Source organism: Podarcis cretensis (genome assembly GCF_951804945.1).
Source record: "Podarcis cretensis genome assembly, chromosome: 2".
Taxonomy (NCBI): Eukaryota; Metazoa; Chordata; class Lepidosauria; order Squamata; family Lacertidae; genus Podarcis; species Podarcis cretensis.
Window position 1 is genome coordinate 84,720,193 of NC_137171.1, and position 22,446 is coordinate 84,742,638.

Here is a 22,446-nt window from a genome sequence, read left to right on the forward strand (position 1 = left end):
AAAATGTGTGAAATGTCAATGAAATAGAGCAGGAGTGTTTTGAGGTCATTAGCTCAACTCATATTTACTTTCCTGGGTTAATGTGAAGTGTTGGCAGGTATGCCAGAACATCCCAGGTTGTCAAAGTGCTAGGTGTTGTTTTACAGTGCAAACACGCACACAGGGTTGTAACTGCAGCTGGCAACATGGCCTTTGAGCTAAGGAATTGTGTCCAGCAGGTGGCAGGGTTTATAATTGCTTACTTGAGTCATCTGAGTCTTTTAGAAAACCCCAGGATTATCAGGCAGCACAGGCAGGGTAATTTGCACTCAAGTGAGTGAAAAGCATGGTTTTGTGTTTGTTTTCTAAACTTCAGGATCCAATTGTGCAACACAGTTTAGATCAATGGCATGGATTCCATAGTCCAGTTAGAGGGGAACTGAATATTTTTTGGGCCTCAACACAAGTGAAGGTTCCTAGGAGAACGCTGGATTTGGCAGCAAAAAGTTTGTTACAGCAGTCCTAAGAATGTCTACTCAGAGGTAAGTCCTACTGAATTCACTCGGGCTTACTTTCGGGTAAAGTGGCTTTGGATCACAGCCATACTCTTTCACTCTGGCACAGGGAGCTGGTTTATCCCCCTGCAGCCAAGCAGCAGTGATCAGTATGGCAGTGTGAGGTGCAAATGGGAATATGCAATGTGGCTAGCAAGAGGTCTGAAAGCTAGCATAGAATTGCTTTGAAAAAAGGCTGTGGAAACAGATACCGTATATCTTATTAGAGGCTACTTGAATCCAGGCAGAGCTGCCTAGCTGCATCCTTGCTTGTCTCATTGTTAACTGTGACATCTGGAGCCTCTGATTGCACCAAAACAGCTGCAAATAAGGGGATAGGACAAAATACCAAGGCTAGTTAACATAGCTGGATTTGAGGGGAAACAAGCAGCAGTGTGGGTGACGAAGTAATTTTAGGGCATGGACTTAATGGTCTTATCCTCTGCACTCTGTTTAGATTGCAATGTGTATTACTTCAGTTGTGAGACACTCACTTCACATAACTCTTCCTTGCTGGTCTCCCTGCAGTCATTTCATGCTTTACAATCGTTTTACATTCCTGCTACGTTAGGGCAACAAATGAACAAAAAGCAGTTTGCTAACCCTGATCAGAAAGAAACACTGCAGGCGCCTGCACTTTTGCAGTTTAAATGCCCTCAAATTATAGCAAATTTGTTTAGGGAAGCTTTTAATGTTTGATATATTACTGCATTTTAATATTTTTTTGGAAGCCGCCCAGAGTGGCTGGGGCATAAATAATAAATTCTTTTTCTTCTTCTTCTTCTTATTATAGCACAATCACATATTTGGGAATAAAATGGTAACTTCCACTGCTCTAGTGCTCAATACATTTCTTTGGAAAGAAGCACTATTTTGTTGTAGAAAAGGATAATATACATTTAAAATAAACATAATACATGGACATCTGAAACCATGTACGTGTCTAGCCAGCCACACTGGGCTAAAAAGTCAAGGAAGGAAGGAGAGATACTGTGGTGACCTGCCCCAATCCTCCTCCTTCTTCTTTATTGAATTTATATACCGCCCTATACCCGGAGGTCTCAGGGCGGTTCACAGAAAAGATCAACATAAAAAACAATATATATACAACAACCCAATAACATTCCACCCCCTAAAAAGACCCACATTTTAAAAGGGGATAAGATGTCAATCAGATCAAACAAAGGCCTGGTTAAAAAGGAACATTTTCCCCTGGCGCCTAAAGGTGTATAATGAAGGCGCCAGGTGAACTTCCCTGGGGAGAGCATCCCACAGACGGGGAGCCACTGCAGAGAAGGCTCATTCTTGTGTTGCCACCCTCCAGACTTCTCGAGGAGGTGGCACATGAAGAACGGCCTCAGAAGATGAGATCAGGGTCCTGGTAGGTTCATATAGAAAGAGGCGGTCCTTGAGGTATTGTGGTCCTGAGCCATTTAAGGCTTTATAGGTCAAAACCAGCACTTTGAATTGAGCCCGGAAACTAAGTGGTAGCCAGTGCAGTCAAACCAGTATTGGTGTAATATGATCAAACCGTAGTGCTCTGGTGAGCAGCCTGGTTGCTGAATTCGGCACAAGCTTAAGTTTCTGAACCGTCTTCAGAGACAGCCCTATGTATAACTCATTGCAGTAGTCTAACCTTGAGGTTACCAGAGCATAGGCAACAGTAGTTAGGCTATCTCTGTCCAGATAGGGGCATAGCTGGGCCACCAGCCGAAGCTGATGGAAGGCACTCCAGGCCACTGAGGCCACCTGAGCCTCGAACGACAGCCAAAGATCCAGGAGTATCCCCAAGCTACAAACCTGCTCCTTCAGAGGAAGTGTAACCCCATCAACAGCAGGCAATCTCCCACCCATCCGGTCTAGAGAACCCCCCACTAACAGTGCCTCAGTCTTATGTGGATTGAGCTTCAGTTTGTTGGCTCTCATCCAGGCCATTACTGAGGCAAGACACTGGTCCAGCGCTTCTACCGCCGCACCTGCAAATGTAAAGGAGAAATAGAGCTGAGTGTCATCAGCATACTGCTGACAACATACTTGAATCTCTGGATAACGCCACCCAGCAGTTTCATATATAAATTAACCAACAAGGGGGATAGGATTGAGCCCTGCAGAACCCCACATTGAAGGTTCCATGGGGCTGAAGAGCATTCCCCAAGTAACACCCTCTGGGAACGACCATCCAAGTAGGACTGGAACCGCTGCAAAGTGGTGCCACCCATCCCTAGTTCGGAGAGTCACTCCAGAAGGATACCATGGTCGATGGTATCGAAAGCCGCTGAGAGGTCGAGAAGAATTAACAGGGATGTTTCCCTTGTCTCTCTCTCAACAGAGGTCACCATACAAGGCAACCAAAGCAGTTTCTGTGCCAAAACCAGGGCAATTGAAATGGATCCAGAAAATCAGTTTCTTCCAAAAGCACTTGGATCTGGTCTGCAACCACTTGCTCCAGAACTTTGCCCAGGAAAGGGAGATTAGCAACTGGTCAGTAGTTAGTTAGGTTTTCTGAATCCAGGGAAGTATTCTTAAAGAGTGGTTTTACCACTGCCTTCTTCAAACAGGCAGGAACCACCCCCTCTCGTAAGGAGGCATTGATCACCTCCCTGGCCCAGCCAGCTGTTCCCTCTCTGTTGGTTTTTATTAGCCAAGAGGGCTAGGGTCTGGTTGCTCTGACTGATGGTGCAAACAAGGCAAATGTTAGCCTTTAACCTCATTATCTGTCACTGTCTGGGTAGTGGTTTGGGAGCCCCTGGAGTTTGGCCTTCAAATCCAGCCCAAGCCACATGTAATGATCTCTGGTAGGCAAGCAAGCCCTGATAAGAAGGAATGACTCTCCGGCAGTTTTATGTACTTAAGTTTATTTTTAAAAAGACACATCCAGAGCACAGCTTCTCACCTGCTTGCATTTACGATAGTTGGCCAGTCTGAATCTTCGTCCATCCCTCAGCAGGAAGGACGCCAAACTCCCGCCTTTTCCCTCTTGCCCTTCCATTGCCCTCTGCTTATCCAGTTGCCTCGAACGGGGACTGAGAGGCTGGCCTGCCCCCTCCCCACTTCCACTCAACACAGACTCAGACCGCTGCTTATCTGCTGATTGCCTAGCAATGCTCTGGCTGCCTTCCAACTTTTCCTCTTCTTAGAGCTAACAGAGTCTTCCCTGGGAAGGGGGGGGGGGTCGAACTGCCCTTTCTCGACTCTGTCAGCCACCTCTCATCTGCAGAGTCGGTCCCTCGTCCACTTAATTCAATTTCTGAGTCTAACTCTTCCCCTGCGCTCTGGAAGTCCACGTTCCTGATACCATATCCCTGGAAGTGATATGGTAGGTTAGCAAACTTATTTGTTAGCAGAAAGGTCCAGACCTTTCCTGGCTTCCTGAATTGGAATATGCACATGGTGCCATATATGGAAATAACTGACCATTTGCTCTGTGAGTTCTGGAGGGTCATTCACACAAACTCTTTCCTTATTTGAATATAGCAAGAAAAGGTAGTCTTTGTAGTTGAAAAGTGATTGCATGAAACAGACTTGAATGTGGTTCCCATTCTTACATCAGGTAGCACTGAATTCTTATGGGAGCACTTCTAAACACACTTACTAGAGAGAAAGTCCTATTAAATATAGTGGGACGTAACTTATTCTGAATAAACATGTACCGTTTTGCTTGTATGCAACTGAATGGTTGAATTTTTGGACCATGTTACTTAATTTACTGTACTTGGCTACTATACAGGCAGCCCCCACCACCTTATGTGGTTACATTCCAGGACTTTGGGTGCGTAAGTGAAATAAAGTGGGCAGCACCCACTAAAATGTTTCCCCTGCTCTTCAGATCTCTCTCTCCCTCTCTCTTGCCACACAACTCTCTCTTCAACTACAATTGAAACTTTGGGGCCAGTTGGAGGCTGAAGGACGTGTGGGAAAGTGACTGCTGCTGTTGCTGCTCTACGCCGTGTGTCAGCTGTTAGACGGGGAAGCTGAGCAGCCTAAACAAAGCCCCAGTGTACCTCCAGTCTCTTTGGGGCTTCCTCCACCCTCACTGACAGTCTCTTTGGGCTCCGGGGAGACTCTCCTTATAAGCCACAAAGACACTCCAGCTCTCCCCAGCATTTCCTAGTATGATTCTCTTTGTTTGTTTATTTCCTGGAGCCATGTGAGTAGTACACAGGTAAGTTGGGGTGGGGGAATGCCTGAACTTCACTTCACTAGCTTTACTTTAAATTTACTCCTGTATAATTTAAAGCTTGTAGGCGAATGAACATATTCCTTAAGACAGAGTCAGGAATGACAGCACACAAGGCAGTCTCTGTCAAACAAGTTATTCCTCTTTTACGATTATATAGAACATTGTATAACAAAGAGCTGGATAATTGGTTCCTTGTGAAAAACGGATCAAAATTCTTTTTGGCAAAGAGGCAATTATCTCTCATCATAAGAATGATGATGCCAGTTGTTAATTACACCTGATAACCAAATAATCAGGAGCCTTAAGCCTTTCAACATTTCTGTATCACTTTCATCAAATGGCTTATTGTCTCTCACACGAAGTTGCTACTTAAAACTAGAAGTAAACATTTGCCAGGTAACATAGTGCTGCCTTGGGGAGATTATGAAACTGGTGGTGTAGCCTGCTTTTGTATGGAGTAGCCATACATAGGAGCCCTATCCCCCTTTTTACCTGGCCACCTTACTTCTGCTCATGGTTAGTTGGTTTGTTTCACTTCAGAAGTCGTTCAGCTATGGATACAAAGGCTTGAAGCATACACAGGAATGGACTAGCTTTCTGACAACCACAGTTGTCTCCTGAGTGAATGGTGACCCTTGGCAGATGAAGAAAATGTCCACATAGGTTGAAAGCAGGGCAGTAAACAAACAAACAAACAAACAAACAAACAAACAAACAAACAAACAAACAAACAAACAAACAAACCACATTCCAAAAGAGATAGTAGATAAATAACCTGTACAATAGGCCAACCAATTGCTGGGAGCAGAAGGATTTCCCCATCATTCCTGCTTCCCACCATCTTTCACCTCTGCCCCCCCCCCCCCCCGCCATTTTCTTTTTGAAGCAGTGCTGGGAAATGCTGACATAGATAAGAGACCTAGGATGCAGGATAGTGGGACAACAACACCATTGACCATTGATCCTGGATTTGAAGATGCAGTTGGTGTGTTGGAGCTACTTGCTAATGCTATTCTAGGCTGCATGGACAGAAGTATAGTGTCCAGATTAAGGGAAGTAATAATACCACTCTTTTCTGCCTTGGTTAGACTACACCTGGAGTACTGTGTCCAGTTTTGGGCACCACAATTTAAGAAGGATATTGACAAGCTGGAACATGTTCAGAGGAGGGTGACCAAGATGATCAAGGGTCTGGAAACCAATGAACAGTTAAGGGAATTGCATACGTTTAGCCTAGACAAGAAGTGACTGAGAGGACATATGATAGTTGTCTTCAAATATCTAAAGGGCTGTCACTACTACTACTACTACTACTACTACTAATTTATTTCTACCCTGCCCATCTGTCTGGGTTTCCCAGGTGGAGCAAGCTTGTTTTCCCCGGTTCTCGAGGAAATCAATGAATTCAGAATAATTTTAATTAGTTTTCAATTACAATCCAAAAATAGCCTCATTATAACAATACCAATTTATAATACAATTATTAATACCAATCATTCAAATACCGAATTATATAATTTAGATAAAGTGGCCCCCCGCGTGCTAGATTTGATGATTTGTTGATTTTCTTTATTTCTGCATTCCAAAATCTTATTAATTTCCATTACGTTCCAGTTATAATAATAATCCCCTATACAACAACTGCAATATTAATAATTTCTATTCATGTTGACACTTTAAATGATTTATAAAACTACAAGTGAAGAACTCAAAATATATCCTTGTTCTTCCTGATATATCCTTGCTTTTCCTCTGCCAACGATCTCCCGCTGTCATGGTGGCTGCCTCCATTAAGGCAGAGAGGAACCGGGAGCTAAGGGAACCAATGAACTCAAGTTCCAAGAAAGGAGATTCTGACTAAGCATCAGGAAGAATTTTCTGACAGAGCTGTTCGACAGTGGAACAGTCAGACTCCCTCAGAAGGCAAAGGCCTCTCCTTCCTTGGAGGTTGGATGGCCATCTATCCTGGATGGTTTAGTTAAGATGCCTGTATTGCAGGGAGTTGGACCAGATGACCCTCAGTGTCCCTTCCAATGCCACAAATCTATGATTCTATGACATCCACAGTGCCCTTGGAAACAGGGCCACACCCCACCAAGCTGGGGCCATGTTGGGGATGCCGCCAACATGAAACATAGACAAGGAAGTATCTGGCCTGCAGGCCAAGGAGGGGGCATGGCCATCTTGTTGCCTTGCCCCTTGCATATCAGGCAGGTGCCTTTTCTATTGTCCTTTTGGCATCTGTTGAGGACTTTCCGCTTTCCACAAGCCTTTCAAATAGACATTGGTGTTGTTGTTGTTTAACTCCAGTTGGTATCTCTACTGGATTTGAAATTGTGTGTGTACACGCGTGCACAATTCTTTTAAACTATTTTTCTATGTTTTCAATTACTTTTATTGTAGTGTGAAATTACTTTTAAGTAATTTTTTGGAAGCTGCCCAGAGTGGCTGGGGGAGCCCAGCCAGATGGGCGGGGTATAAATAATAAATTATTATTATTATTATTACTTTAGGAGAAGTGATTCCTAAACAGATAAAAACAATGCCCCAACATGCAAGACACCAAGAAAATTAGACAGTATTCACCCACTGCTAATCTGTAATCTTTTAAGGCTATTTTGAAGAAGTTGCTTTAGCAAATAAGCCAAATATATCCCTCATGCTCCCATTTTTCCTTGATTACATCCCTGCACCTAAACAGGGAGTTCCCTTTGTTGTGAAAACAAGTGTTCACTGCACTAGAAAAAGCTATTTATTAGTGTCAGGCTTTTCAGAGTGCAACTAACCTTTACTTAGTGTGCAGTGATCCCATTTTGATACATCCTTATATTCTTTAAACATTATTTTATCAACGACTATGGAAAGTTCTCTAAAGACCCAGTTAAACTTTGACCCATGGATTTCCTTTATTGGCTGTTAGCATTATCTTTAATAAATCATTCCAAAGGTTAGTTCAGGTACTTCAAACAGCCCCAATACAGCGAAGACTGATAAGACATTTTCAAATTGATGGTGGTGGTTTTCATGCTTTCTAAATGAGATCTTGAAAAGCCGGGCTTGGTGGTAGATGTTTTTATAGTGGAGTAGCCTGAAAATCTGAGCAAGGAAGGTATATATTGGCAAACATCAGTGACATCACAAACCCATCTCCTCCCTAGGCAATTTTGCATCATTAAACAAATTTAAAACCTGGTTGGAGGTTTTGTGCAAGGTAAAACCAGCAAAACTGGTTGCTGCATGGCAAGATTACTTATCTATGAAATGCCAAAGAATTCAACATCTATCATGGGTTAATAGCTTCAAAGCTAAGAGACCAGCTCACACCTACATATTCAACAAGGACGTCACAGTGAACAAGGCAGATTTTGTTAACATAAATGTAGTGATTTGTTAACATAGATGTAGTGATGACCACCAACCTGGATGACTTTTTGAAGGTGTTAATATGAATTCATGGTGGATAAGGCTATCAGTGGCTACTAGTCATTATGGCTACGTACTACCTCTAGTATTGGAGGTGGTATACCTCAGAATACCAGTTGGTGGGGATCCAATGTGGTTGGCCACCATGAGAAAGGATGCTGGAGTAGGGAGGTCATTGTCCTGACCCAGCAGGACTCTTCTTATGTTCTTAAGACCCTATTTTGGAGGCAACAGTTCTTCAGAATACCAGTTTCTGGAAACCACAGGAGGGGAGAGTGAGCTTGAATCCTGCCTGTGGGTTTTCCACAGGCAACTGGTTGGCTGCTTTGAAAACAGGATGCTGGACTAGATAGGCTGCAGCCCTTCTTCTGTTCTTACGGTTGTCTGTAAGAGACCATGTATGTGAAGTAATGTGCATTGCCATCTAAAGTGGCAATGCACCCAGGGTCTAAAAGTGCCAAAGTGCACCCCAATGGCACCTTACAGAAGTCTGTATTATATTTTACTGTTTGTATAATACGCAAGCCCAGGGCTTTCCTTTTTTTTAGCCAGAGCTCACAGGACCTCAACTCTGGCACTTCTCAGGTCTTAGAATTGGCATTCTAAGAGAACAAGGAAGAAGTTCGTGGTGAGCCCTGGCACCTCCTTTTCTAGAAAAACAGGACTGCACAAGCCTATATTCACTTTTCAGCGCAGGAAAACAGCAGCACATAAATGCTTCTAATAAACCCCATATAACAACTGCGTTTTGAGGGCTGGGTTTTTTTGAAGAAGGAAAAAGCACCTTTTGGTGCGAAATGAACAATTTTTTTAGCTCCGTTTTATCGTTTGCACAGGGATGAGGGGGGAAAGCATTGCTCGGGATGGGGCGGCGTGGAGGCATCCCCAAAGGTGCCAGCGTGAAAATGCCGCTTCATTTGAGCCAACGGCGAATCTCTCCGCGACTCTACACTAATTTGGGATCGCATCCCAAGAATCCAATAAGTGCAGAACGCGACGGGCCGATCCTTCGCCTCCTTTATTCGCCATCTCCGTCCCTCGTCTGGCGCGGGCGAGCGCAAAGCCGCCTGGGTGGCCTCGGCCTGCCTTGTCGTTGCGAGGAGGCGGGGAAGGGCCTTCCGTTGAGCCAACCCCTTTTCTGTCGGAGGGTGGGGAATCACGCGCGGCCCTTGCCTTTAAGGTTCAATCGACAGAAAAGAAAGGGGGTGGTGGCCAAAGGCGCCGGCCGGCCGAGCCGAGGTGGTGCTGGTGGTGCTGGGGCGGTGCGCGCGCGCGCGCCGATTCCCGGGGTTGGAACCCGCCCCCCCCCCGCCGCGCAGCCGAAGAAGCAGGTGCAGCGAGGCGAGCGTGCTGGTGCGGCGCAAGGTGGGGGGTTTGCATCGCAGAGCGGCTGGGGGCCGGGGAAGGGGAGAGGGAGGAGGGCAAGCCGGTGGGGAGAGGGGCTGGGAGGTTAACAGGCCGGCGGGGGAGCGGGGAGAGAAGACAGCCTCCGCTGCCGCTGCTGCTGCTGCCGCTGCCGCGATGGAGTGAGCAGACTCGGTGGAATGCAAGGCAGGCGAGCGAGGGCAGCCGGAGGAAGGCGCTGCGGCATGGCTTGCGTGCGGTGCTCCTCCTGCGTGGCTTGCCGCAGGCGCCGGCCGGTGGCGCATCGGGGACCGCGCGACGAGCAGAGGGCCCTGCTGTGTCACGATGTTGGCAGCGGGCGTCGGACTCCGGAGGGCCAGGCCGGTGTGGCTCAAGGGCGCGCTTGCACAGGCATCCCTGGCTTGGATGCTGGCCAGTGCAGCGAAGGCAGCCGGGCGGGCGAGGGAGGGAGGATGCTTTCCCGGCTAAAATAAATGCCCAGGCCCGCCTATCCTCCTCGCTCGTTCTTTAGGCCAGGCAGCCCCCTCTCCTCCGCCGATCGACCGGCCACGCGTCATGTATGGGTCGAGCGATCCGCCGGTTTGCGTCCCCTCTGCGAGCGGACGTTTTTGCTGTGTCAGCCCAGGAAGCGGTGTCGCTTCTGGCGCATTCACACGGTCGCTTGGCACGTCGGCTGGGGATCCTCCTCGGGGAGCCAGCCCCCGTTGGACACGGTGGGACTTGCAAGACTTCTAGTATCGGGCTGAAAGGCTCCAAAACCCTCTGTAAGTTCCCCTGGAAATCGGGCACCTTCCCCGTTACTCCGTCGAAGGCACGCTCGCCTCTCCTTTGTTTCTCGGTTCGTTGCTGTCTGTTTATGCTCGGAGTGGCAGCTGTAATCTGCTTTAGTGCTCGGAGGACAGAATCAGGTGCTGATAATCGTCGGTTATTCCGGATTACTGGAAGATAGGTGTGTGTGATCTGATCTCATGAAGGACCCCTGGTGACCCGCTTCTTTCCCCATGTCTGTAATGTCAGTGTAAAAGGTGCACTGGTTGTAGAAAGTAGGTTCGTTTCTTCGTCTTCTTTTTTTAATAAGGCTTTCTTCAGCTTCTTATCCTGCATTGCCATCTATCTGGCATGCGAAAGGCATCTGAAGCGTGCCTAGCTCTGTCAAAGGACTTGGCATGTGTTTTGTGGACAGCTGAACCAAAGGGCAATAACACCTGGTATGTGGTACATTTCTGGTATAGAGAAAATGGAGACTATATAAAGTCCTGAATATTTGATTTTGCTATGTTGTAGGTAGGAGAGCCTCCAGGTTGCTATGTAGAAATCTGATGGGGATAAATGAAAGTTTGTTTTTGCATTTAACCAGTAATGTGGGTCCCCCCCACCCCATGCAAATAGCTGTGGTGGGGGGGGGGACTGTGGTGGGAAGGATTGGGACCTTGCAGGCAGGCCTGAAAGGTTTAATCCCCCCTAGCCATTATCATGACATTGCCGTGAAATTTTGTGATGAAGGGTGGTTGAGAACTATTTCATATAAATCACATGTAAGAATCCTCTCTCTCACTGGTGTAGCTATTTGCATTGAGACGAAAATTCCCAGTGTTCTTTAGGATGCATGAATTCCAACCCCCCAATCCTTTTTCCTTATACAGTGGTACCTCGGGTTACATACGCTTCAGGTTACATATGCTTCAGGTTACAGACTCCGCTAACCCAGAAATATTATCTCGGGTTAAGAACTTTGCTTCAGGATGAGAACAGAAATCGTGCAGCGGAAGTGTAGCGGCAGCAGGAGGACTCATTAGCTAAAGTGGTGCTTCAGGTTAAGAACAGTTTCAGGTTAAGTACAGACCTCCAGAATGAATTAAGTTCTTAACCCGAGGTACCACTGTACTTGCTTTAAAGCTGAAGAAACTAATTTCATAGTGTGGATGTAAAAATGGGTATGTTCTTCCATCTCCTCCCCATTTTTTAAAACTCGAGCTGCTTCGTACTCTGCGCATGCAGTCACTGTGTGGGGGATGGTATTTACATCACGTATGAGCAACATCGTATGCATTGCTAAATATGGTGCGCCTGTAGACACAGGTTGGACTGGCTTGGGTCTGCGAAGCCATATCCATTTGCCTTTATTGCTGTGTGGAAGTATTGCTGTAATAGGTAAAGGTAAAATGGGACATGGGCGGTGATGTGGTCTAAACCACTGAGCCTCTTGGGCTTGCCGATCAGTAGGTCGGTGGTTCGAATCCCTATGACAGGGTGAGTTCCTCTTGCTCTGTCCCAATTTCTGCCAACCTAGCAGTTCGAAAGCACACCAGTGCAAGTAGATAAACAGGTAGCGCTGTGGCGGGAAGGTAAACGATGTTTCTGTATGCTCTGGTTTCCGTCACGGTGTTCCATTGCACCAGAAGCAGTTTAGTCATGCTGGCCACATGACCCGGAAACCTGTCAGTGGACAAATGCTGGCTCCCTCGGCCTGAAAGTGAGATTAGTGCCGCACCTCATAGTCACCTTTGACTGGACTTAACCATCCTGGGGTCCTTTAACTTTTACCTTTTATTGCTGTAACCTTGGGTTACAGACGGTTCAGGTTACAGACTCCGCTAACCCGGAAGTAGTATCTTGGGTTAAGAACTTTGCTTCAGGATGAGTACAGAAATCGCACGGCGGCAGCAGGAGGCCCCATTAGCTAAAGTGGTACCTCAGGTTAAGAACAGTTTCAGGTTAAGAATGGACCTCCAGAACGAATTAACCTGAGGTACCACTGTAACGTGGTTCTTCCAGTGGCAAAATATTGGAGAGGCAGTGAAGCTGATTTTCGGCATACACCAATTATGCCACCGCTGCTGCTGATAGTAACCAGGGATTGTGAGAGTAACCAGGCAGCGTGCCCCTGAATACCGATTGCTAGGAAACACCAGTGGGGAGAGAAACTGTTGCGCTCATGTCCTGCCACTGTGGCCAGCAGACCACAAGTAGAAAGCAGCTACCTTGCCAAAAGAAGTCTGCAGAGCAAATGGCTCTGGGTGATGCCAGCCAGGAATCCATGCCACATATGATAGCTGAAGGGGGGAAGGAACCTCGCAGTGCCAACGCAAGGCAGTTGCTGCATGGAGCAAAGAACAATGCAGTGTCTCCCTATAGAAGCTGAACAGGCTAGCCATTGATTCTTACTTCAACATTTATAATGGGACAGCACCCTCCATGTACTTGAGGGCATCTGTCTAGCTTGAGGGGGTGGGGACAGGACACACTGCATGATGCACACATTTTGTTGTTGTTGTCCTCTAACAGGAGAATGGCTTAGAAGGAGTGACTGGCACTGCTGCCCTCTGCATCCCAGAATCTACTGCCTGAGGTGACCTGTGCCTAACGATAGAGCCGGCCTTTATATCTTTATATCAGATGAGAACTTTGATATATGCCAGGCCTAAGGCAGATATGTCTGGAATTCTTATGGCACAGTGGAGGATGCCACATTTGCTACCCCCATCTAGCTTTTTAGCTGTGAAAGTGCCACAATTTCAGCCCAGCATTCTAATACGAAAGCAGTAAAATAATGTACTTTCTCGCAATGCCCTTTTTTTTATTAATACTTTAAGAATGTTCTATTCTGAAGTCATGACTGGAGGGCAGGAAGGTTTTGCCGCTTGATGCTTTGAGACTTTAATGGAGGACCACGCCAGTCCCAAGAAGACTAGAGGAAATATTGGATGCGGCCGAGAAAGCTTAATATGTCAGGGAGGATTTGTTTGGTTATATGTTGCTCACTGCACTGTGCAAAGAGGACTGTGACGTACAGCTTCGTTTTTGCAAAAGGGAAGAGAGACTATTAATCAGATGGGTGTCGAGCCAAGAAGCATGCACTTAATTTTTGAAACAATATACTTTTAAAAAAAAGAATAGAAAAGAAATAAAAATGGATTGATTTATCTAAAAATGTTGCAGGACTGGAAAAGACCCCCTTGCAGTCATAGTAGACAAAGCCAGCCTTATATGGCAAAGGATGAGGTGGCTTTTTATAGTCAGAAACTTGTTAACAATCAAGGAGCCAGAGATTAATCTACATGATTTCCTTATACAGTGGTACCTCGGGTTAAAATCACTTCGGGTTACAAACACTTCAGGTTACAAATTCCGCTAACCTGGAAGTAGTACCTTGTGTTACGAACTTTGCCCCAGGATGAGAACGGAAAATGTGTGCCGGCGGCATGGCAGCAGAGGGAGGCCCCATTAGTGAAAGTTTGCCTCAGGTTAAGAACAGTTTTGGGTTAAGAACGGACCTCTGGAACGAATTAAGTTCGTAACTAACCCAAGGTACCACTGTAATAGCATTTCACCAACAGGAAGCCAGAGGAGACAACATCCAATTCCAGGAGTGCTTTATTTATTATTATTACATATTTTACAGCGGTGCCTCGCAAGACGAAATTAATCCGTTCCGTGGGGCTCTTCGTATAGCGGTTTTTTCGTCTTGTGAAGCAAGCCCATTGACAGCTTAGCGGATTAGCGCTATTAGCGGTTTAGCGGCTTTTAGCGGATCAGCTGATAAGCGGCTTAGGGCTTAGGAAAAGGGGGGGGAAGGAAAAAACCCCCGCAGGAACTCGCAAGACATTTTCGTCTTGCGAAGCAAGCCCATAGGGAAATTCGTTTTGCGAAGCGCCTCCAAAACGGAAAACCCTTTCGTCTAGCGGGTTTTCCGTCTTGCGAGGCGTTCATCTTGCGGGGCACCACTGTATATCACCTTCACCCCACAAGGAGCTCAAAGTGGTGCCCATGGTTCTCCTTTCCCCACTTTATCTTCACAACAGTCTTTTGAGGTAGGTTGAGCTGAGAGACTGTGATTGGCCCAAGGTCACTCAGTGAGCTACCATATCTGAAGTTGCACAGTCTTCTATATGCCTCAAGTTTCTCTGAGAAAGGCAAAACAAAACAAAACAAATTTCTTGTACAAAATTCATTCCCAAATCTACATGTTAGTAGACAAACTTAAGCTGAGTTAACATCTGAAGGATTCATATTTTAAGTTTTGATCATTAATAATTATTCCATTTATATACCACCCTTCCTCGTAAAGGATCCCAGTGCTGTGCACAATGTAAACAATAGTCCTGGCTAGCTCAGTTGGTAGAGCATGAGACTCTCAATCTCAGGGCCATGGGTTCGAGCCCCGTGTTGGGCAAAAGATTCCTGCGTTGCAGGGGGTTGGACTAGATGACCCTCGTGGTCCCTTCCAACTCTACAATTCTACGATCAGTTGTTAGAATATGTAAAAATTACAGTGCTAAAAACAAATATGGCAAAATAAGCCCCATAATAAGAACATAGGAAGCTACTTTGTTGTGAGTCAGACCCAGTGGCATTAATGATGGCCCTCCAGGAATTCAGGTTGGAGATCTCTGCCGGCCTTACCTGGAGATCATAGATTCATAAAATCATAGAGTTGGAAGAGACCACAAGGGCCATCGAGTCCAACCCCCTGCCAAGCAGGAAACACCATCAGAGCACTCCTGACATATGGTTGTCAAGCCTCTGCTTAAAGACATCCAAAGAAGAAGACTCCACCACACTCCTTGGCAGCAAATTCCACTGTCGAACAGCTCTTACTGTCAGGAAGTTCTTCCTAATGTTTAGGTGGAATCTTCTTTCTTGTAGTTTGGAACCATTGCTCCGTGTCCACTTCTCTGGAGCAGCAGAAAACAACCTTTCTCCCTCCTCTATGTGACATCCTTTTATATATTTGAACATGGCTATCATATCACCCCTTAACCTCCTCTTCTCCAGGCTAAACATGCCCAGCTCCCTTAGCCGTTCCTCATAAGGCATCGTTTCCAGGCCTTTGACCATTTTGGTTGCCCTCCTCTGGACACATTCCAGTTTGTCAGTGTCCTTCTTGAACTGTGGTGCCCAGAACTGGACACAGTACTCCAGGTGAGGTCTGACCAGAGCAGAATACAGTGGCACTATTACTTCCCTTGATCTAGATGCTATACTCCTATAGGTTGAACCAGGGACCTTCTGAATGCAAAGCAGGTGCTCTGCTACTGAGCTATAAGAAGAGAACAGTTGAATTCCAGAGCCAATGTCTGCCCCAAATGCCTTGTGAGAAGCTTCCTGCAAAAAAAGATTAAAAGGTTGCATGCTTAAATTTCAGGTTAAGCAGTAGGGGACCCAGATGAGAAAAGAGGACAGGGCTCCTGAACTTTTAAGGCTTGTGTAGATGAAGATATTTCAGCAGGGTGTAGGTGGCTATTTGAAAGGTCCCAGGAGATGAAGGAATTACTAGAGGATTGGGATTTCCAATTATTCCTTGGCTCTTACTCCTGTGTGTAGGATTGCCAGCTACTTGGGGAGAGGGGGAAACCTGCCATGGCCTCCTTATGCGCCTTTAAAAGCATTAAAAGCGGCTTGAATTGCAGAGAACCAGCAAGATAAGCGTGAGCACTAGCTGCGTGCTGCAGATCAAATGGTTCTTAAAAGCCCAGCTACAGGTCTCACATCAAGACCTGCCAACTGGTGGAAATGTTTTGAATACATCTCCAAGGGAGTCTAAATTGGACTAGGACTGTGCACAGGGACGAATCTCTTTCATAGACAGGTTTTGGGGAGGACGGTCAGATCTTTGCTAAATAGGAAGATAAGTAAACTGGTATGTTGTAAGGTTGCATGAAGGACACCAGTTAGATTTGATAGTGGATGCCGGAGGATGGGGTTAGGGGTAAGCCGTGAAATGGCAAAGTCACCGAATTATTTAAGGTGGTAAAAAAGAAAAAGGGACAGCAAGAATTCTGGCTCATGGCTCAGTCAGTAGAGCATGAGGCTCTTACTCTTGGGATTGTAGGTTTGTGCCCCATGTTGGGCAAAAGATTCCTGCACTGCAGGGCATTGGACTAGGTGACCCTTCTGGTCCCTTCCAACTTTACAGTTCTAAGGAGCTCCCAAAGGATTGTTCCAAACCAGAGGAAAGGATGTTAAAATGGCAAATGTCAGTCAGTGTAAGCAAATGTAAAGTGATGCACATTGTGGGGCAAAAAAATAAATAAATCTGAACTTTGCATATATGCTGATGGGATCTGAGCTGGCAGCAACTGACCAGGAAAGAGTTATTTGGGTTGTGGTCGGTGGCTCAAGGAAAACATTGGCCCTATGTGTGGCTGCTGTGAAAAAAGCGAGCTCCTATATTGGAGATCATTAGGAAAATAGTTGAAAATAAATCTGCCAATGTCATGATAAAAGGTAAAGGTACCCCTGCCCATACGGGCCAGTCTTGACAGACTCTGGGGTTGTGCGCCCATCTCACTTAAGAGGCCAGGGGCCAGCGCTGTCCGCAGACACTTCCGGGTCACGTGGCCAGCGTGACATCGCTGCTCTGGCGAGCCAGAGCCGCACACGGAAACGCCGTTTACCTTCCCGCTGGTAAGCGGTCCCTATTTATCTACTTGCACCCGGGGGTGCTTTCGAACTGCTAGGTTGGCAGGCGCTGGGACCGAGCAGCGGGAGCGCACCCCGCTGCAGGGATTCGAACCGCCGACCTTTCGATCGGCAAGTCCTAGGCGCTGAGTGGTGCAACAGTGCTTGGAATATGTGACCAGTTCTCACCACTGTATTTCGAGAAGAATACTGCAGAGCTTGAAAAAGGTGCAGAAAGGAGCTTCTGTGAGGATATCATAGAACAGGGGTAGGCAACATAAGGCCCGGGGGCTGGATGCAGCCCAATCGCCTTCTCAATCTGGCCCGCGGACTGTCTGGGAATCAGCGTGTTTTTACATGAGTAGAATGTGTCCTTGTATTTAAAATGCATCTCTGGGTTACCGTATTTTTCGCCCTATAGGACGCACCGGCCCATAGGATGCACCTAGATTTTTTTTTGGGGGGGGAAATAAAGGAAAAAATATATATTTCCCCCCCAGCTGCGCGCAGCTTCGGCATCGCTCTGGGAGCTTGCCAGGCTGAGGGGATAGCTTCCTGAAGCCTGGAGAGCGAGAGGGGTCGGTGCGCACCGACCCGTCTCGCTCTCCAGGCTTCAGCGAAAGCCTGCATTCGCCCCATAGGACGCACACACATTTCCCCTTCATTTTTGGAGGGGAAAAAGTGCGTCCTATAGGGCGAAAAATACGGTATTTGTGGGACACAGGAATTCGTTCATTATTTTTTTCAAAATATAGTCCGGCCCACCACATGGTCTGAGGGACGGTGGACCGGCCCATAGCTGAAAAAGGTTGCTGACCCCTGCCATAGAATCTTAGAGCTGGAAGGTACACAAGGGTCATCTAGTCCAACCCCTTGCAATCCAAGAATCTCAGCTAAAGCATCCATGGCAGATGGCTATCCAACCTTTGCTTAAAAAACTGCAAAGAAGGAGAGTCCACCACCTCTCCTGGGAATCTGTTCCACTGCCAAACAGCTCTTACTGTCTGAAAGTTTTTCCAAATGTTTAGTCGGAATCTCCTTTCTTGTAACTTGAAGCCATTGGTTCAAGTCCTACCCCCCAGATCAGCAGAAAACGAGCATGTCCCCTCTTCCCTTAAGATATTTGAAGACAGCTATCATATCTCCTCTCAGTTTCCTCTTTTCCAGGCTTAACATACCTGGCTCCTTCAAGTGGTCCTTGTAAGGCTTAGTTTCCAGACCCTTAATTATCTTGGTTGCCCTCCTCTGTGCACGTTCCAGCTTGTCAACGGCCTTCTTAAATTGTGGTGCCCAAAATTGGACACGATATTCCAGATGTGGTCTGACCAAGGCAGAATAGTGTGGTACTATTACTTCCCTTGAAGTTCCCTTGGACACTACACTTCTATTGATGCAGCCTAGAATAGCATTAGCTTTTTTTGCTGCTATGTCGCACTGTTGACTCATGTTAAGTTTGTGGTCCACCAAGACCCCTAGATCCTTTTCACGGACCAGGGATTGCCACGTGCAGCTTAGTTACATCACTTGAGCTTCTGTACTCCACGTCTTAAAGGCCATACTTTTGGGGGGAAGGTGTTCAACTGAACCTGTCATGTAAGAAGAATGGTTTGGGGCCTTCATAATTAGAAGATAGCAGTTGGGTGGGAAACATGTTGTCAATAAAAGTAATTATTAGGAAATAGGGGAGAAACCCTGGTTTATTGATACCTGCAATTTGCTATGCTTTCCAAGTCTTCATTCCAATACTTTTGAAAGTTGACATTTCTCGGAACTGTAGATTGTGGGGTTTGTCTTGAAGTTTTTCCTGTTGATCTACTCTGTTCCAGAAAATGCTTGTTAGTTATATGCTGGTAAAATCTACTTGCATACCTAACTTAAAGCTTTGCTAATATCCGGTGTGCTTCATATGCAGCCAGTGCTGGTTTATAACAGGGATGTGAAACCTGTGACCCTCCAGATGTTGAACATCTACTATCATCGTCCATAGACCATTGGCCATGCTGGCTGGGCTGCTGGGAACTGGACTTCAGCAGCATCTGGTGGCCCACATGTGTTCCACTCCTGATTTGTAAAACTGGAAATGTGCATGAACATGTGGAAAAGATTTGCCCAGTACAGATCTAGATCTTCCTGTAACTTTATGGCTGCTTCTCCTCAATACACTTTCTTTGGGTCTGAAGTTTCTTCCATGATCCTGTTCATCTCCTGTAACATCCCTGCTTTACTCTCTCTGAGCAAAACAGGCAGTTACCTGCAGTTATCGCAGCTGCAAGCATTTTAATCTGGCCTGCTGCCCCAGCATTTCTGGATGCTGCCATTTATCTTCAGTTTGCTGAACATCCCTTGAAGAAATTTGCTGTGTAGATTATGTAATGCATCCTGAGAGAGAGAGAGAAGGGGGGAGGTGTACTGAACAAGAATCTGCTGACTGCAATGAAAAATACTCTGCAGTTATTGGTCAGAGTGGTAGAATGATGTACCTTGGTGCTTGTAGATTGAAGAAAATTTTGGTAGAAGAAGTGAGAAGAGGAAACATTCAGAGGAATCATCAGGGAGGCAATAGCTGAGTTCTGCCCATTACATGTTAGATTCATCCCCTGTGTGCGTACATGGTGCCTTCAGAATGTATTCTGAGTTGAGGCTACTTTCAGGTGTGAAATGTATTATACCTCATTTAGCTATCTCTGGTCTGTTACTATGTATTCCCCATTTCTGAGCAGTGAGATGCCTTTGCTCCATTTGGTAATATCCACACAGTGGCAAAGTAGAAGCAAGCAGTTGCCTATAAAGTATATGCAGGCAAGCAGATCTACTCGTCCTGTACCAGATTTCCAGAGAGAAAGAGAGAAGATTCTGCACTTTAAGATGCTTCACTTTCAGGCAATCCTTAATTCTCAGTCTCCTAGTTTCCACTCCTCATTCAAACTGCAAACTAGTTTCAAACTGCTTCTCTGTTGCTTCCCCAGAGCTGGAGTGCTCACTTCCTGAAGAGGAATTCTCACAATCTAGGGAGAGTTAGCATTGTTTTTTTCCTGTCTATTGCAACTCTCTAGTTGGCCATTCATAGTGATCAGGATGTCTCAACTTGTCACACACTCTGTATAGTACATTCAGCACTCCTAGATGCTGCTTGCGTCAGACAAAGATATGGTTTTGATAAAAAGATGAGCTGGCATGGTTAGCTGTTGGTTTGTGTGGTAAGGGTTGCACCAATTGTTTTCTGAGCCTTTTTTGTGTTTCCAGCTCATAAAAGCTGCCCTAGTATCCTTAACAAAAATCTAGAGGAAATTTTATTTCAGAATAAGAAACTTCAATGTGTCCAGAGGGAGATTGTTTGAAGAAAATGTCTGACATTTCTGTGTTTCCTTAATCAGTTCTGATTCGTAATACTTGAGTAAGCAGCATTGTGTATTTAATTTCCAGATGCTTCATTGAAATTGTGACTGAGAATATTCACATTGTGAATTGCGTTTTTTTTTTTTTATTAATTTTTTAGAAAAATTTTCTTTTACAGATTTAAATAACACATTCACATCCACTATAATGCCAAATTCTTTTGGACTTCCCCCCGCTCCCTCCACAATCCTCATAATTTTATATTTATTTCACATTTCCTTTATAATTGTATTGCCAGTTACTTAATCTTTACGACTCTTATCCCTCCCACAATACCCTTTCTCATCACAAAGCCTCTTTGAATCCAACTAGCGTTGTCTGTTCATCACAAATATTTTCCAGATAAATCGTAAACTTTCTCCAGTCCTGTGTGAACTTGTGATCTTTCTGGTATCTAATTTTTCCTGTCAGTTTGTCTAGTTCAGCAAAGTCCATCAATTTCCGTCTCCATTCTTCCAGTGTTGGTAATTCTTCTTGTTTCCATTTTTGAGCCATTAAAATTCTTGCCGCAGTCACTGCATATTGAAAAAGTTTATAATCACTTCTATTGATTTCTCTTCCTATAATTCCTAACAAGAAAGCTTCTGGTTTCTTCACAAACGTGTATTTAAACATCCTTTTCAACTCGTTATATATCATTTCCCAGAAGCCTTTTACTTTCTTACACTCCCACCACATATGGTAAAATGTCCCTTCCCTCTCTTTACACTTCCAACATTTGTTACATGTCTTATACATTTTTGCTAATTTTACGGGAGTGATATACCATCTGTATACCATTTTCATAATATTTTCCTTTATCGTCATGCATGCAGTGAATTTCATATTTTCCTTCCACACCTTCTCCCAGTCTGCTAACTGTATATTATAACCAAAATCCCTGGCCCAGTGTATCATAACTGATTTAACTTCTTCGTCCTTTGTTTGCCATTCCAGTAACATTTTGTACATTTTTGACAATACCTTATAGTCATTTTTAATTATTTCCTTCTAAAATCTAGACTCTCCTTCAATATATTTCCTCTCTTTACAATCCTTCTTAAACATATCATTTGTTTGGAAGTAGTGCAACCAATCATATACATATTTTTTAACTTGTTCATATGGCTTCAATTTCCATTTCCCCCCTTCTTTAATTACAATATCTCCATAAGTCATCCAATCCTCTCTCATGTTTATCTTTTTAACACTCATGACCTCTAGTGGGGATAACCAATGTGGTACATTTGGTTCCAAAATATTTTGGTACCTGTCCCATATTTCTATAAGGGCACCTCTGAAAATGTGGTTGGCAAAACTTTTATGAGCTTTCTTCTTTCCTAACCATAGATAGGCATGCCAGCCAAACCTATTATCAAACCCTTCCAAGTCCAGTAGCTTATTGTCTTTTAGTGTTATCCAATCCTTTATCCACCAGAGACAAGATGCTTCATAATAAAGTTTCAGGTCTGGCAGGGCGAAGCCACCTCTTTCTTTCGCATCAGTTAGTAGTTTAAATTGTATTCGTGGCTTTTTGCCCTGCCAGATATATTTTGAGATCATTCTTTGCCAATCTCTGAAGATCTTTGTCCCCTTGATTATTGGGATCATTTGAAATAGAAACAACATCCTTGGAAGCACACTCATCTTGATTGAAGAAATTCTGCCCCAAAAAGATAACTTCATCCTACTCCACACTTCGAGGTCTCTCTTAATATTGTTCCAAATTGTCACATAGTTGTTTTGGAATAAGTCAATGTTTTTTTGGGTTAACCATATTCCTAAATATTTTACCTTCTTCGCCACTTCCATCTCTGTTTGAATTGCGTTTTTATATAAAATGTGCTTGTAGGTTTGGGGCCTTATTTATGCTCTGGGGAAGATATTCTAGGAATGCAGCTTTATGCGATCTCTGTGGTGGAGAAAGCGACACTTGTTGAATTTCCGCTTGTGATGTAGTATTTAAATTGTGGGGTTGGACTCCATCTCCCATCAGTGCCAGAGAACATGGTCAATGGTCATACAAAATCAGTTCAGCAAAATCTGGAGTGCATCTGGGTGGGAAAGGCTGCTCTAGGAAATTATTTGTGAACTGGGGCAAAATGTATGCGAATAGAATAGAACAGAGCAGAATAGAATACCTTTATTGTCAATGTACAACCTGTGTAC

General features: G+C 45.1%; 1 protein-coding gene across 7 annotated transcripts in view; it reads left to right on the forward strand.

Moving 5' to 3' along the window:
• Positions 1-125: 125 nt before the first annotated feature.
• Positions 126-22,446, forward strand: part of ABHD6 (abhydrolase domain containing 6, acylglycerol lipase) — a 41,304-nt gene continuing 18,983 nt past the window's right edge. The window contains exon 1 of one of the 7 annotated variants that reach the window (XM_079967031.1): positions 126-312. The gene's annotated coding sequence lies outside the window, so the exon portion shown is untranslated. The other 6 variants (XM_079967028.1, XM_079967029.1, XM_079967026.1 and 3 more) reach the window with 6 other exon arrangements.